Here is a 13,736-nt window from a genome sequence, read left to right as displayed (position 1 = left end):
CAGAAAAGGAGCTAGAGCACGGAGAGGGCCGTGGCGGAGGTTCTGGGGCTACTGGCCCAGGCAGGCCAGGAGCAGGTGCACCTTCCTCCCTCCCTATCACAGGGCAGAGGGTGGGGGAGCCCCCGCGCACTCCACCCTCACTGCAGCGTCTTCCACTCGCCTGGGGGCCCAGAAGGAAAGGGGCTTTGCATCAAGCAGGAGACTGGGGCCTCGGCGGCCTGTGGTCAGCGGAAGATCTGACCTGGCGGGTGGGAGGGGAAGGCTGATCTGGCCACATGCTGGGAAGGAAGCTGCCCTTTCCAGCGAAAGGAGCCGGGCCCAGCACAGTTGGGGCACTGCCTGGAAAAATGAAGTCGTTTTAAATCTACATCCCGATGAGCGGAGAGCGTCCAGTCAGCTGGCGAGAGCCCCTGGCAGTGTGAACTGCTCGCTTGTCTGTCTGTCATAGGGAAGCAGGGTTTCTGTCTCCTCCTGGTAGTGTCCCCGGCACCTAGGACGGAGCCTCACACACTCTTTGCTAAACAAACGAAGACCTGAGCGATCATCAGTACTGGCCCCTCTTCCTGCTCCAGGGCCGAGTTCCCTCCGTCTGCCCAGAGCCACGCTGGGGGCTCCCCTCCCCTGTCAGCTCCCTTCCCACGCAGGGAAGGGCCTGGGCTGCTGCCCTTCTCATGCACGTCCACATCCAGCCTGTTGGGCCCCTTTCCTCTCCCCAGGGGGAGAGAGGCGACATTGCCTGGGGCGGCCCGTAGGTACCAGCACTTTACATGGTTGTCTCTGAACTTGCGGTAGGAATGTGGCCCAGGGAGGTTACCCAGCCTCAGGGGGCAGAGCTGGGGTCTCCCCTGTTCTGCTGGTCCCGTGTTCTTTCCTCTTTGCTTCCCCAGTTTTTTGGAGGGCTGGGGCAGGCTGACTGTCAGGGTGCAGGAGGGTTGCAGAAGGGACTGGAGAGACAGTGACAGCTGCAGCCCCTGGATTCTCGGCCTCTCCTCCAGGCTCAGTCCCCTGCCTGGGAGGGGCTGGCCGTGTCTGCCCTGGCCCCAAAGCCACAGTGCCCCCTTTTCATCCCCCCACAGAGAGAGGCAAAGTCTTCTACCTCTTCTGAGGATATCTCTGGAAAACCCGCAGACGCATGTCAGGAGCATCCCGTGGCTGAGCTAGCCCTGCACCCCCTGCTGGCATGGAGCCCTCTCGTGTTCAGAGGAGGATGGCGTGGGGGACCCTGAGCTTCTGGGAATGGGGAGGAGACCCAGGTGCTCACCACCTGGAGACAGAAGCTGTCTTTCTAGGTCTCTCCGCTTGTCCTCTGGGCGAGGACCTTCCGCTTCCTTCCTCCTTAGGACCCTCCACATCATGACCATGTTCGCCCCTCCCTTCATCCCAGACCAGCCTGACCTCCCCGGCCCCACCAGGGGAGTGGGCAAAGGCCAGTGGGAGAGAGACACCCAAGAGCTGCCAGGGTGAGCACCCACTGCGGGCTGGGTGTTTTCTTTCTAAGGTTGAACCATGTGAAATTACCATTCTTTCCATCAAAGGGATGAGATACCTTCAGGAATGCTGACACAGCTTTATTTACACATATCAATAGGCCCTGGCCAGTTTGGCTCAGCGGTTGGAGCATCAGCCTGCGGTCCAAGAGAGACTCGGGTTCGGTTCCCGCTAAGGGCACGTACCTCGGTTGCAGTTTGTCCCCAGCGCTGGTTGGATCGTGCGGGTGGCAGCCACTCGATGTGTCCCTTTCACATCGATGTTTCTCTCTCTCTTCCTCTCTCTCCCTCCCACTCTATCTGAACAAAAAATGGAAAAAAATAAAAATAAATAAAAATAAACATATCAATAGTTGCAACATTCCAGAAATCGTGTCTTTCTTCCATTTAACCCTGATGGAAACCTGTAGGTGAGGAGGGCAGTTCAATATGGACAAGATTTTGAATATCACTGTTCAACCTTGTGCCTGAAGAAATGCAAACCATTGCACAATTCTGCCTAGTGCTTCTCCTCTTTTGTATCTTCTGTCTTTCTTTCTTGGGATCTCTCTCCATCGGTTTTCTTTCCCTTTTCTCAACCTTGCTGTCAGCCCTGTTTTTCTGAAACCTGTTCGTTTAATGCCTTCAATTTCTACTATAATATTCCAACCTCTGCTCCTCCTATATGATACATTCCCATATATTTAGATATATATATATATATATATTTAAATCCTCACCTGAGGACATTTTTCCATTGATTTCTTTAGATAGACTAGAAGGGAAGGAGGGAGAGAGAAACATTGACATGAGAGAGACACACTGATTGATTGCCTCCTGCATGACCCCGACCAGGGACAGGGATTGAACCCGAAACCGAGGTATGTGACCTTGACTGATAATTGAACCCGAGACTCTTTGGTTTTCGGACAGACACGCTAACCACTGAGTCAAAGTGGCCAGGGCCTCCCTAATGTTTTTTATTCTTGCTTCTTTCAGACCTCTCTGTGAACATGAGATGGTTTTTTAGGAAACACCATCTCTGATGAAGTGATATTCACTGGAGTCACTGCTTCCTTTGTGTTACTTCCACTTATTTTCTTTTGTTAAAATAAATTTAGATTTAATAAATTATAGTTAAACTATTCAATCAGATCCCTTCTTACAGTAACATTTCTGACAACTTATCTCTCTGAACTCCTGTCTGCATCAATGCAAAAGAGATTTCTGGAAATGGTGGTGATTCATTTATCCTGGCTATTTCTGCGAGGGAGATTTCTTTTCATGTTGTTTCCCTTTTTACTGTCTTCTTTGTGCTTTCCCACGTTGCTCAAACTCTTTAAAACCAGCAGGTAGCATCTGTACAAATGCAAAACCTGGAGAGTATATGAGAAACATGCAGGACCTCACGCAGAAACCTTATCAACAGTACAAAGCCTATAGCTGCAATATTTCACCCAACAAATATTAACGTCAAAAACTGATTAAATATAGGCAATTTCATGTGGTGCCATGTATTAAAAACCTTTAGAATAACTGTTTGAGGCGGGTGTTATCAGACCCATTTTACAGATAAGGTCATTGAGGCTCAGAGACGTTGAGTGATATGGCCAAGACCCCATCACTAGAAACTGGAGGAGCAGAGATTAAAAACAATTCTGCCTGTGGCTGAAGGCCACTGCCTTGACCTCAACCCAGCTCTGCCTCCTGAGTCTGCAGATGCTCCTAGACTGTGGCCACCTGTGGGTGTTTTCCAGGGCTCAACACAAACATCAAAGGTCTTCTTGAAAGGGTGGAGTGCATTAGGTTGGGGAAAGCAGGAAGGGGGTGGGAGCAGGGAAGAGGGGATCAATGAGGGGAAAAAGGGGGACATCTGTAATACAACAATAAAAAATAATTAATTAATAATAATAAAAAAGAAAGGGTGGAGCGTTTGCCTCCCGCTGGGAAAGCATGGCTGTGCCAAGGCAGGGGTGAGGTGGAGCGGCTGTGACAGCACCTGGGGCTGGGGTGGGGTGGGGTGTCTGTGAAGCAGACAGTGGGAGACCAGGGGCTCGGAGGGGTTGGAGTGAGGAGGAAGAGGAGCAACCAGGACCACGATGCCACCAAAATCTCTCCAGCATCCACCTTGTACCTCTGGTCAGCTCTACTTCCCAAGACCCCTCAGGTCTGGGGGCGTTTGGGGGTGCCTCAGCCCCTCTTTCTGAGTCCCACTGCCAGGCATGGAGTGCAGTGGGACTCATCAGGGAGTGCACGTACACCAGGGACTGCCCAGCAATGCCTCACCACCCTCCAGCTGGGCATGTGGGCCCCCAGCCCAGAGCTCCAGGTCCCGTCACCCAGGGGCCAGCAGAGGCCGCAGCCAGAGCATGGGGGGACAGAGGCAAGGGAGGTGGGATGAAGCCAGTATATCCCCTGAAGCAATTATGGCGGTGAGTGAGGCATAAACAAGGCATTTTGCCTTTGCCTGCCTGCAGCCACCCCCTACACACACACACACACACACACACACACACGCGCACGCACGCACTCACACACGAAAGCACAGCCCATTTGCAGGGTAATGGCTTTGGGACAGCAGGAATTATCTGCAGCATTAGAAGCAGCCAGGCTGGGTGGGGAGGAGCTGGCTGGGGACAGGCACTCAGGCTGGGTCTGGGAGTGACCGGAAGAGGAAGCAGGTGCCATGGGCTCGGGCCTGGGCCCCTGGCATGCTGTGGGGTGGGAGGCATGGTAGAGACTGCAAAGGGCTGGGTGAGTGCCAGGGCCGATGGACAGCCCCTGCCCTGTGGTGCTCTTAGCCCTTTCCTTCCCGCTTCCAAGGCCCAGAAGTGGACAGACAACCAGGAGCACTGACTCAGGATCCGAACTCACTGCTGAGCAGCTCCCTCTCCTGTCCTGGCCTCGGGGCTGTATCCTGCTGACAGCCTAAAGAGAGGGGCCCAGGGAACCCCAGGAGGGAGGACACATGTGTGGGTTTGGTGATGGGGTCGCAGAGTGGAAATCATTGATTTTTTCCCTCTGTGACTGTAATGGAGACAGGGCTGGGTTGCCCAGCAGTGGCAGGGAGGAGGGGGTTTGGGAGGGAGCACACCCTCTTTCCCAGATCAGGTCGTTGAAAAGAGCACCACCTGGTGTTCAGAAAAGGCCTCTGAATGCCCCTTTCAGGCTGAGGACCCCCTGTCCTCCCTCAGTCAGCTAGCCTTGGTAGGGGCAGCACAGCCCCAGTAAAGAAAGTGGGGCTGCTTGGGACCCCGAGGTCATGGTGATGTGGGGATGGGGCTGATCCCCAGGGACCCTAGTGTCCCACCCCAGGGCTCAGCCAGGCCTGGTGTCTGGCAAGTCGCGCCTGTCAGCCTGACAATAAAGCCAAGCTCCGTGACTGGTAGCAGCAGAGCATCCTGCCCACCTGCGGGCACACCCAGATTGCATTTGCTGAAATAAATTGCTGGAGGAAATAAATCCTGCACACATGACTAATGGGAGACAGGGAGGCAGGCAGCCGCCACAAAGAGCCACCGGGGAACAGAGTGACAGTCGGGCACAAAGCCAGCGCAGTCGTGGGGCCTCCGGGAAAGGGCTCTGGACACTACATGCCTGCTGGGGTCACTATGGCCCTGGCATTGCCTGCAAACCAGGGGGGCTGAGCCTGCAAACCAACAAGGCCCCCAGGGGCTCAGGCCAGCCCCCAGCTTGGCTCCCTGTTATGGCTGGTGGTGCAAGTGGGTTAGGGTCAGTCTTGAGCTTCGAGTGCTCCTGACCTGGTTCTGACTGCTCCTGGTGATTGGGGGCCCCCATGGGCAAATGGGGAAGCCAAGTCGGGGTCTCAGGAGGAGAAACAAAAGCTAAGGAGAAGGGCTTCCCTACTGGCCAGCTGAGTCCTTGAACAACTCACCTCGCATCTCTGAGCCTCAGTCCCTCATCTGTTCAGTGGAGCTAGTTCCGATGCCTCCCGCATAAAGAGGTTGACAGGCACAGCTGGGCCAGCCAGGCAAAGTGCCTGCAAGGGTGCGGGGCACACGGGGGCTGTCCTAGCCAACAAAAGGGTATTCATTATCTCTGATGTAGCCATGCTGTGCGAGGAGCTAGGGTACAGTCCCTGTCTGCACGGAGCTTATAGGCTGGAGTAGGCAAATACTGAAGAAATAATAATGACATAATATATAAATCATTATTGTTTCTGGGGTGACACAGGCAGTGAAGTCAAGGCAGGCCTCCTGGGGACACTGAATACAACTGGATCTGTGGGAAAACCCAAAAGTTGGGCAGTACACTCTGTTGGCAAGGCTGCTGCGAAACAGTCTCATCATTGCTTGGGGAGCGCCCAGTGGTTCAAGCCCCATGCAGGGCAGTTGGCATTACCTGCTGAATACCTACCCGAATTACACTTTCATTCTGTAACTAGTACTCCCACTCAGGGCATCTAGCCTACAGATCTGTATAAAAGCAGGCTTATGAAATGATGGATATACAAATATGTTCACTGCAACATTGTTAGTAAGAGTAAAAAGGAACTATCACCCAGTTACTTGGGAAGGTACTGAGCCCTGGCCAGGCAGTATTGTCCTGATACACCAAGATTTCAGGTCAGGGCACATACAAGAATCAACCAATGAATGCATAGACAAGTGAAACAGCAAACCAATCTCTCCCCCTCACTCTCTAAAATCATTAAATAAAAATAAATCAATAAAAAGAAAGAACTGAGTTAAATAAACTACACAGCCACACAATGGAATACTATGTAGCTGTATAAAAGGAGTAAGGACTTTGTTTATGTCAAGATAAATTTAGTGAAAACAATGCAGAGCAGTGTACACAGTATATTATCTTTTGTATAAGAAGAAAAGTAGAAGCATAGATTTTTATTTTCTTTAGAAAACTACACAATACATTTTAAAAATTGGCCTCTTGGGGGGAGTATATGGAAGGGCGGGGGAAGGAAATCAGGTGAATGGGGACAGGATGGCAGGAAGGCTTTTTATTTTGGATGTATTTTCTACTAAATTAAAAATGTTTTAGTTTATTTGTTGATTTTACAGACAGAAAGAAATATTAATTTGTTCCACTTATTCATGCATTCATTGGTTGATTCTCGTATGTGCCCTGACTGAAATCAAACCTGCAACCTTGGCATATCTGGAGGATGCTCTAACCAACTGAGCGACCTGGCCAGCGCCTAATTTTTGTAAGCAATTAAGTAATTTTGTTTCTTCCTGGAGGGCCAAGGCTCCTCGAAGGAGCCAGAAGCACAGGGGCGGGGAGTTGGTGAAACTGATTGATTCCAGGCCCGCCCTCAAGCTGAGGTGGCCCGGGAATAATTATTCCAGCGCTGGCTGGCCCATTCTGAACAAACCCGACTTAGGGACAGTTAATGCGTGAACCTTCAGGGATCAGCGTGTCAGAAGTGACTCACCCTGGTGTGGTCCCAACAGCCCCAGGCGCAGGACTAAGCGCTCGCAGAGGACCGCGGACGCAGCCAGAGCAGCTCCCGGGGGAGAGTGTCTGGTGGGTCAGCCGCCTGCCGGCTGGGGTCAGGAGACAGAAGGCTGGGGGCTTTGCACGAGCTCCTCCGGGCCTGCACCGCACACCCCCCCTGCTGGACCCGGAGGAGGCCCCTCCTCCCCATGGCTCAGGCCCCGCGGGTCGGGGCCCAGAGGACCGAGCAGGTGTGGGGCGCCTCCTGGTGGCGTCCCGTGAGACACGCAGGCCTTGGAGGACACGGAAGACACGGACCACGTCTCAGCTCCCCGGGGAGGCGTGGGGGACTAAGTAAAACAGGGTCGCCCAGCTGGGACAAGGGATTCGAACTGGGAGATTCAGAGGGAGATTTTAGTACCGTTGAAGGAAGTTCTGGGTGACTGTGGCTCCCCGCAGGGACCCTCCCCGCCCCCCGCCCCCCGCGATGGACTGTGGGAGTCCGGTTCGGAAGCACAGTCCCAATGGCGGCACCACCTGTTCCCAGCAGACCAGCCTCTGCCCTGTGTTCTGTCCTGTGTTTTTCTGGGGTCCTGGGAGTGAGTCTCCTGCGGTTTCTGCCCCTGCCATGAGCTCTCCGCCCTGCCCCCTCTTTCCCCAGGCAGCCCCTTTGTTCCCTGAAGGGCTCCACTGCTGCCCAAGCCACAACCCCGCGCACCCAGGTAACCCTGCCTGAGGAAAGTGTAAGACCGACTGCATAACTTGCAGGGCCCCTTGTTGGACAAATAGTAAGAATTTCAAGGAGACAACGGCAGCAAGTTACACTACGCAGGTTGTCTGAGCTGGGCATCCAGGAACCTGAGTGGGACCAGAGGCCAGGGCCTCAGGCCAGGGAGGTGCTGGAGGCAGGAGGTGCAGAGGGTCCCGGTAACTGGGCTGCCGACCTCTACTCCCCGACGCAAGAGGCTTTGGGCCTGGGATTTGGGGACCCCCTCACCTCATCTTTGTGTCTGAGCATCTCTGCTCTGGGAGGCTCCCAGACCTTCCCTGCTCCCCCCACCAGTATACGCATGGCGTACACTCCTGGTCAGGGAGGTCCTCAGAGCAGAGGGCTGGGGCATTGGCACAGGCCTCTGTGAGCTTCATTAAGTGATTACATGTACCAGCTCCACTAAGCTCTCAGCATGTCCATTTTGCAGATGAGGATACTGAGGCATGGAGAGGTTGATGGCCTCCCAAGGTGAGCTGGGGGTTTCCAGATCTGGGCGTGAACCACTGGGGGGATTTGCAAATCCCTGAGCAGACTTGCTCCAGGTCACCCTGCTTACAGGTCATGGCTGGGCCCGAAGGCAGCAATACAACTAACAGTTGTGAAGTTCACTGAGCCATTAGCATGTGCCAGACCCGTTCTAGGCACCCTGCAGGTACTGCCCCAGGGATCCCTCACAGAAGCTTCGTGCAGTAAGGACCACAATCACCCCACTCTACAGACTGAGGCGGAGTGAGGCCCGGCAAGGTCACATGACCTGCTCTAGTCACACAGAAAGGTGGAGCCAGCACTTGGACATCAGCAGGCAAGGTCTTCTGCCTGAGCCAGTACACGCTGTACCTCTGAGAATGCCAGGGACGGCTGACCGTGGTGACAGAGGGACAGGCTGTCCCGAGGTCTGTCTGGGTTCATCTCCCCCACGCTGTGCTCTCTCTTTGCCTGTCATCTCTGAGCCACACTGTCTCTAAGTCCTGCTCTGGGCCCGGCCCCATCTCCTCCTCCAGAGCCTCCCCACCCCCAGCAGTCCTGCATCAGGGGACCTCAACTATGGGGCACCTGGGGTTCAGTGAGCGAGGGCTCCTTGAGCAATGCAGGAGCTTAGCCCTGGGGCTTACCCTCTGTGTTGGCCCCTGTCCTGACACCCCCTGGGAGATCTGGTCCCCTCTCCTCCCAGCGGCAAGCAGCCCAGGGAAGGGTGCTGTCCATATGGCTGGAGGCCCTTCCTGTTGGTCTAAGCGAGTTCGAGAGGGCCACCACCTCCGCCCAGGGTCCTCCCAGCCGAGGAGGCTCAGGATCAAGTAGAGACATCAAAGACCAGGGCCAGCCTTGAAGCTGGGCCTCTAGTCTGGCCCTCTCTGGAGATGGAGGCCCCCTTGGTGGCCGGCCCTACCCTGTGTGAGGAGAGGCACCTTCTCTCTCTCCGGCCTCTCTGAGTCCTTGTTTATCCCTGTCCCTCTTCTCCTCCCACTTTGTCCCTCTCCCCCTGCCACCCCTGCCCCTCTCTCTGTCTCGGCGAGTCTGTGTCTCTGTCTCTCTCTGACACCCTCATTCCCCGTGTCTCTCTCCCGCCCTCCCTCCCTCTGTGTGTCTCCGTGTCTCTTCTCTCTCTGTGTGCCCTCCACCCTGCTTCCCAAGCCCCAGCTCGAACCCCTCCTCCTCTCCCCAAGCTCTCTTCCCGGCCCCGGTGGGATGGAGGGGAAGCCGGAGCACAGTTCTTGTCCAGGCCTAATATCTTAATGCAAGGCCATTACTCACCCGGTCCAGGCAGGGCAGGCTTCTCCCTCTCTCATTTGTCATCCAGAGTGAAGCCTCTGCATTGTTCCTTGGGGATCAGATTAAGGGCTGACAGGTTCGTTGAACACATCTAGCTGCCAGCACCACCTACCTCTTCACTTCTTCCTGCCCCAGCCTCCCAGGCTCCCGGTCCCTGAACTTTGAGTAGGGAGGTCTGAGGCTCTAGACTCCTGTTTCTAGATTCTGTTCCTCCTCAAAGTGCCCGGCAAGGGGTCGGGGTGGTGGCGTGCTTTTCCCGAGAGAGTGAGAGAGAGAGAAAAGGAGCTGGTCCTGAGTGACGTGGACCCCTGGGGGCTGTTGAGGATTTACTACAAAAACAGAACAGCCAACACTCTATCTAGTCCTGAAAGCTGGCCAGGCCCTGTTTGAAGCCCTTTACCCGTATTTGCTCATTTAATTTTTATAGCAACCCTGAGGTAAGCACTATTTTTACCCTCATTTTTCAGAGGTTCAGAGTGGCTAAGTGACTTGCCCAAGGCCACACAGCTAGTGAAATCTGTGTCAAACACAGTGCTTTGAATCTTTGTGAATTGTCCCAATACAGTAGCTTTGGGAGAGGGGCTAGTATCAGTCCCTTCCTAGAGATGCGAAAACCAAGGTTTTGCCCAGGTCTAGAGTCCCTTTCTCTTGTTCCCCGGGGACAGGCTCAGCTCTGCGCTGTTTTCTGCAGAGCAGGTATGGTTGCAGCCGATTTGGGGGAAGCAGGAATGTGAGGCTCCCTGGCCTGATCTGCCTGCCCCTCAGCCCCATCTTTGGGATCACATCCTCCACCAGGGCTCTTGGTTTGCAGGAGCACTGTCCAGAGTAACCCATCATCATCACACCTCTTTCAGGCCTTGTCACTGGGCATCTGCCACCTGGAACCCTGGATCTGGAACCCAGACCCCAGAGCTGGAAGCTGAATGCTACTCCATGGGAGGGGCAGGGAAGAGGCTGTGGAGTCCACCTGGAGCCTTCCCACTGCTGCCTGGACACCAACTCTTTCCACATCTGCCCAGTTCCCATAGTAACCACTGGCTTGCTGTCTCCTAGCAACTGAGTGGTCTTCAGAGGGGGAGGCAGAGCAGTGGAGAGTGGCTGACATTTGAGGCCAGAGAACATGGGTTCAAATCCCAGCTAGGCTATGTCATAGCTGTGAAGTCTTTGGCAAGTCACTTAACCTTTCTGAACCTCTGCTTTGCCATCTGTGTAATGGGGATGATAATGCTCAAGGACTAAGCATTTTGGATTAAGTTGTCAATCTGTGAGACATGAAGGGCTGTGCAAAGGTGTGCCAGCGGGGCACTGTTGAGGCTGGGTAGGAGCAAAGGAAGGTGAATCCTGGGTTCCAGGTGGGAACCCTGGTTTGGGCCTTGCCCACCTGGCAGTACCATCCAGATTCCTCGGCCCTTCAAATCTCCACAGTCCTCACTGCGGTGCTTTCTGTCATCCACTGCCCATGGATCCTTCTAGATCCCCATACAGCTCTGCCTCCCCTTTTGTTTTGTTTTGTTGTTTTTTTATCCTCACCCGAGGACATTTTTCGATATTTTGTTCAGATAGAGTGAGAGGGAGAGAGAGAGAGAGAGAAACATCGACGTGAAAGGGACACATCGAGTGGTTGCTACCCACACGACCCAACCAGGGCTGGGGACAAACTGCAACCAAGGTACGTGCCCTTAGCGGGAAGGAACCCGGGTCTCCGGACCGCAGGCTGACGCTCTAACCGCTGTGCCAAACCTGCCAGGGCTGTCTCCCCCTTATAAAACGAAATGTATTGGCTACCAGAATCCATAAGTTCTGAGCCCTTTACATGCATCATTAAATTTTACCCAGTGAGACAGGCTCCTCTTACTAGTCCAGGTGTCAGATGTGGAAACAGGCTCAGAGAGGCTGTGACATGCCAAGGTCTCCCAGCTCAGAAAAGGAAGAGCTGAGCCTGGACCGGGGTCTCCGACAGTCTGACATCTTTCCCCTGCTGTGACTGACGAGTTAGGAAGAAGAGAGGAGGGAGGGAGGGGTGACCCAAGGATGGAGGTGGGGGAGCGAGAGGCAGGGAGATCCGAGGACAGACCCCGCAGGACAGGCCCGGGAACGCCTGAGGTCAGGGACACAGGGTCAGGGGACAGGAGGGAGAGGCAGCCAAAGTGCCAGGGCGCGTAAACGGTTCCGACAAATTGCCTGGTGGCGGCTCCTCGTCCCCAGGCGCCCTGGGAAAGCGCTCCGGGGAGGAGGGGGGCGCCGCCGCGGGGTGGGCTCGGGAATCAGTGCCTTTTCTCGGCACCGTCGGGCAGAGGCGAGGACAGACGGAGCCGGCAGGCCCGGGCGGGTGCAGGGACGCGGGCGCCGGCGGCCCGAGTGTTCTGGGGCACGGGAGGGCTGGGGAGGGACAGCGGGCCGCAGTCAGCCCCCAGGTCCGCCGGCGGGCGCCGGGCCCTCGGTCTCTGTCCTCAGTGGGTTGGGGGCGGGAGAGCTGGGGCGCGGACGAACACCCCCGAGAGCTGGGTCTCCCCGCCCCACTCTCCGTGAGCGCCGCCCTCCAGGCTGAGCCCTCCCCTCCCTCGGCCCAGCCCCCATCCCGGGCTAGGGCCGAGGTCGCTGCGGCAGCTCGAGCCGCTTGATTCAATTAACTAATTCCCGATAAGACAGATGTGCAATTCCGCGCCGCCTGCCATTAGGCGGAGAGGGAGCTGCCCGCGAGCGGGGGCGGGGCGGTGACGTCACGGCAGGGTCGCTGACGTCCTGGGCGTCGGGCCAGGAGTCCCGCAGCGACCAGGCCCGCCCCCGCCCTCTGCAGCGAGTGCGTGCTTTAGAGTGTGTATGCGCTGTGTGTGCCTGTGCACACCTGTGTGTCCGTGCGTCACACCTTTGGGGGACGTCCTGAGCCTCGAAGGTCTCCACTGGGTCCGCGGTTTGGCCCAACTAGGGTGACTCCTGAGTGTAACCTCCTCCTTCTCTCGTCCCAGCCCTCCTCTGTCCTCTTGGGCCTCTGAATTTGCCACCCTCCCCTGGCCCTGGCCCCGTGTCTCTTACCTTGGTGGAGCTTTCTGCTGGGTGCGTGCAGAGTGAGGTCCATGCATGTGCATAAACACCCAGGGATGCACACACAAGTGTGCACAGAGGGCCTACTGGGCACCCAACTCTCAGGATGCATGCTTCCAGGTGCACACACAGGGAAGCAGGGACCCTCAGCAGTGCCTCCCAGCATCCCAAGCACACCCCTGCATTCACAAGTGCGCACACATGCAGCCCCCCCCCCCCCCCCGCTTCAGCCCCTCCTTAGGCTCCAGGGCCTCCTGAGTGGGTTGAGGAAGGGGCAGCAGAGGGGGAAGGGAGGCCTTGTCAAGGACACCAGCAAGGAAAGGGGAAAAAAAATGGAGTGGAAGAAATAAAATCAAAAGGCTTTTAAGGCTGCTCTCCCCAAGTAGTTGATGTCTTGGCTGCGGTCGCCAGCGATGAAATATTGTGCTCTCTGATCGCTAATGCACGGAGTTCCGCAGCCCCTCCCCCAGCCCAGAGGCTGTCCCCTCCCTCTCTCCTCCCCTCCCTGTTTTCCCTGGCGGATCTGCCTCCTTGCTCCCAGAGGGCCCAGAGTATGTGGTGGAGGGCACAGCTGATACCCACTTCCAGTCTGGCACTCATGTCAGGAGCGGGGGCTCCAGAAGCCACAGCTGGCAAGTGGTCCCCAGCCCACAGCCTGGGCAGGAAGGGAGAGCCCAGCTCTGGGCTGGGACCCCTACCCACGCCTGGCAGTTGTGCTGCTCTGGGCTTTCCCTGCAGAGATCTGGGGGTCTCCAAGCTGAGGCAGGAGGGGAAGGACATGTGTGCTGGACGGGGATTCCCAGGCACTGGAGAGGCTGAAGCTCTTGGAGATTGTTGGGGGGGGGGGGTGAATAGGTGGGTGAATGGGTAGGGGTGGTCATGGCCTAATTCTCAACATTTGGGTAAAAACTGAGCTCAGTTATGGTCAAAAGGCCTGGCTTTCTGCCTCAGTTCACATTCCAGCTCCATCACTTGCTGGCTGTGACCTTGGGCCAGCTCCCAGCTCCTGTGCCTGAGTTCCACACCAGAAAGGATGGCGCAAATAATAGACTGGTCTCATAGGGTTATTGGAGAATTAAAATAGAAAATATATGCAAAGTGCTTAACACAGGGCCTGTACACAGTCGGGGGGCATAAGTGGGGTAATTATGTCTGCAGTCACCCCACTGCTCCACTCCCCTTACCCAGGACTTGGAGGGGCAGCTGGGAGCAGCCTGAGAGATGTGGCTGCCCACTGCCCTCTTCTCTTTCTCCTTCTCCTCCTCCTC

The sequence above is a fragment of the Molossus molossus genome, unplaced genomic scaffold (genome assembly GCF_014108415.1).
Source record: "Molossus molossus isolate mMolMol1 unplaced genomic scaffold, mMolMol1.p scaffold_m16_p_11, whole genome shotgun sequence".
NCBI classification, from domain to species: Eukaryota; Metazoa; Chordata; class Mammalia; order Chiroptera; family Molossidae; genus Molossus; species Molossus molossus.
This window is presented reverse-complemented; position numbering follows the sequence as displayed.